This window comes from Amblyomma americanum, chromosome 2 (genome assembly GCF_052857255.1).
Source record: "Amblyomma americanum isolate KBUSLIRL-KWMA chromosome 2, ASM5285725v1, whole genome shotgun sequence".
Taxonomy (NCBI): Eukaryota; Metazoa; Arthropoda; class Arachnida; order Ixodida; family Ixodidae; genus Amblyomma; species Amblyomma americanum.
The window spans coordinates 168,488,255-168,492,190 of record NC_135498.1 but is presented as its reverse complement, the minus strand read 5'-3'; positions in this window follow the sequence as shown (position 1 = coordinate 168,492,190).

Sequence of the window (3,936 nt, the reverse complement as noted above, 5' to 3'; positions counted from 1 at the left end):
CAGTCTCTCATAGCAAAAGGGCGAAGAAATGCTGGAATAATGAAACATAGGGCATTGGGCGGGGGGGGGGGGGGGGGGATAAAACAGGTATGAAATACTGAGAGGTATTTGAAAAGAAATAATGGTGCCGGGGCTTACCTTCAGGAACGTCGTTCTGTGCTTAAACGCACGCAGAAATTATGTCGAGATAAGAAGTAAATTAGAGAGCTGTTGGAAGATTACAATTAGGTTTCCACGGGAAAATCTCAAACGAGGCAGTCCAGGGGGATATGGGCTGGACATCGTTCGGAGCACGGGAAGCTCAGAGTAAAATACTATACGAAGAACGCCGGAGGAAATTAGACGATAACAGGTGGACAGCTAAGGTATTTAGATACCTATACAAAGCGTTCACTCACAATGACGGAAAAGAACTAGGAAGGCAACCAGTAAGTATGTAAGTTACGTGGCCAGAGAAAGACAAAGCATTAAACTACAGGTTAAAAACGCGGAAGGTAAAAATTGTATAAATTCAATGGAAAAGAAGATTGATGTAGAACTATATCGGTACTGGAAACAGCAGATAAAGAAAGGAGCGTTTTATGATACCTCAAGAGGCATGGCCCTTACTCTTTGCAGCTAGGTCAGGATGTCCTACAACGCGCCGCCATAGAGATGAATTAAACGAAGATGACACATGTGCTGTGTGTGGTAAATCTATAGAATCAATAGAACGCCACATACTAAAATGTGATGGTATCCATCGCGATGTCGATGCTGGCACAGTCACTCTTCCTGAGGCCCTAGTGTTTATGAGATAACAATAGTAATGTAAATAAATCTCCGGTGGAAATTAGCAGAAAGCGATTGGAAGATTTCTGGTTCTAAAGCAGAGAGTTTACATAAGGTTAGAACTGTAGAAAGACGTATTTAAAGAGAATGGCGAATTTTAATACATTGCAACACACTTGAACGAAAATAAAGGAAGAAAGCTGATAATGGTGACAACTGCCATCACCCCGTTATAAAGCGGTCGCTCCTACCTTCCATCCATCGATTCATTCGTCGTCACTAGTCGTATGCACATTCTACTGTGAGTGAATGTGGAAAGATGGACGTGCACCTCAAACAGCATGTGAACATAAAGTACTGTGTGAAGGTCCGCAAGAGAGCCACAAAGAGGTAGGAGCACCGCCGTGACGCTTACAGCAACAAGACATTTTCGAGTGGCACAAGAGGTTCGTTTCCGGGAGGACGTCGTTGGAAGACGACACAAAGCAGGGGCTTCCTTCAACCTCACGGAATAAAAACAAAGTCGATCGGATCAGGGAAATCATACAGCAAGACCGCAGCATTACAGTCCGCATGCTATCAGATCCTCTCGACATTAGTAAGACAACAGGACACCAAATTTTGCGTGAGAACTTGCGGAAACGAACGCCGAACGACAGACCTGTGCCGCACTCCCTCACACCGGACCAGAAGGACACGCGGGCATCAGTAAGAGCTGATTTGCTCTCCGATGCAGAGAAGGATGCTGCATTCGTCGACAGAAATGATTGCTGAAGACGAAACGTGTTGTTTTCAATACGATCCTCAAACAAAGATGCAGAGCGCTGAATGGCGGTCCACAAGTTCTCCGGCATCAAGATATGTGCGGCGACCAAAGACCAAAACAAAAACGATACTGATAGTTTTTTTCGATGCCAGAGGTGTCATACTCCACGACTTCGTCTCACAAGGGCAGACGGTGAATCAGGAGTTTTATGTCCGCGTGCTCCAACACATGCGTGATGCACTGCTACGCCATCGCCCTGACCTCTAGGCATATGGACAATGCAGCCTTCTTCACGATTACGCAAGGCCGCACACTGATCTCAGCGTGACAAAATTTCTCGCCAAGCACAGCATTACTGTACTTCGCCATCCGTCATACTCGCCTGACTTCTCCTCATGCGATTTTTTCCTGTTTCCTCGTGTGAAAGGAGCCCAAAAAGTCGCTGGAAGGGGAGCGTGGAGGCCATTCAAGACGCCACGACAGAGAAGCTGACAGCCCTGCTAGATGAAGCGTTATCAAACTGTTTTCAAGACCTGAAGAAGCATTGGAAGCTGTGTATAGACTGCAAGGGAGACTATTTCGAGGGGTGCTGCACAAATGATTTCAATTTTGAAAGCTTTTTTTTAATTTACTCAGTCTCGGAACTTTGCGGAAAAAGGTTTACATTTTCTGTGCTTTGTCAAAATTTCAGTAATATTGCTGCATATTTTATTAGTAGGACATTCACGGGGAATAGTCTTTACATTTTCAAGGAAGGTTAGAAACTGGGCAAAAGGACGATGACAAGAGGTAAAGAAACAAATACGACACCCCGGGCGCCCTCCATACAGGGTGATCAAAATCATGCCGGAAGGTGGTCACCCTTTATACAGGATGATCAAAATTAGGCATGCGGAGAGGTACATAAAGAATTCAGGGGGCACTTTGTGGACCTAAAGAGCGGTGAGGCGAAAGCCTTTAACGAGGTGTTGCTCCTTGTGTCACTGGTGAGTGGCTAAGATGTTAATTAAGTACAAGATACACTGAAGGGCATTTGGGAGCTATGCATCAGGTTTGACGCCTTTCTGCAAACACTCTCCAGCTTCCTAGACAAGCAGAACTACATATGCGTTGGCAGGAAGTCGCGTATTCATTAGCACACTCAGGTGTGGAATGGAAGAATGATGGTTCCAATCCCATCATGCACGAAGATTTTTTTCTTATCGAGCTGAAGAGTGTCATGGACGGACGGACGGACGGACACAGCGAGTATGAGCAATTAAAGGTTTTCGCCTTAAAAGGGAGAATATACTTGGCAATATCAGGCACCTAATTAAAAATAAACGATTGATGAACTTTATTAGTGACTGCAGCATGCGGCTATGTTTATATCGGAAAATAAGAGTCAGTCGTATTCTTACAGATTTCAGTTAACCAGAACTCACCTAGCATGTGTGTGTTCCGAGACATTTGCTTCCGAATTTCCACCTCAATCCGCGTAGTTGCGCATGAAACGGGGTGAAGATAGGCTCGAAACTCCTCCCCTCGTGACGCGGTGTTTCATCTGTCAACGGCGTAGAGGGACCGGTGAAGCTGATAACTGTTGTCTTTTCACTTTCGGCTATGGAAATGGGAATGACGCCCGACGCAAAAGCTGCATCACACCAGGGAGGAGTTTTCCATCGACTGCCACCGTCTTGTATGCGTAATTACTCGAAATGAATGGAAACTATGGGGGCGAATATTTTGAAACACGCGAGCTCTGGTCGAACTCTACCGAATGGTAAAGCCTAGAAAAGCGACCGTTTCGGTTTCCAGAGTGAACCTCCACCCTAGCTGCAATGGCTAAACAGTTTTTAGATATATTTCAGTACATAAGGCGCTTCACGTTGACTATTACCTCCTAACTTTGGGCCCTCCTGACGGCATAATATGTGCAGAGGTGGATTATCACGTACCTCACACAAACTACCAATAAGAAATATAAAGCTTAATTTTGATCACCCTGCATGTGAAAGGTGCATCAGTTACTCATACATTATTTTGTAGATAAGTCTGCACAGAAAGCAGCGTAATGTAGTTATAGTTAAATTGTAGCTCTGTTCTTTGCCTAAATGAAGGCCTCTAAAGTTAACAACAAAACTATTTTGGCGTCTAGTTTGCGTATTTTAGATAAGCAAAAGAAAAGTTTCCAATTGATAAGATTAAGTTGGCATACTATTGGTAGATAGAAAGGCCCCAAAACATTTTCGTCCATATTTATAGAAGGTGTTTCAAGTCAATCATTGCAAGAAATCGCGAAAGCAGCAAAATGCGTTAAAATAGTTTCTTTACATGTCGATGATAGACTTGAATTTCGCAATGATAGCTTGTGACAAAGAATGCTGGGCTGAAAGGTGTTTTCGTTGCACAAAGTGAGG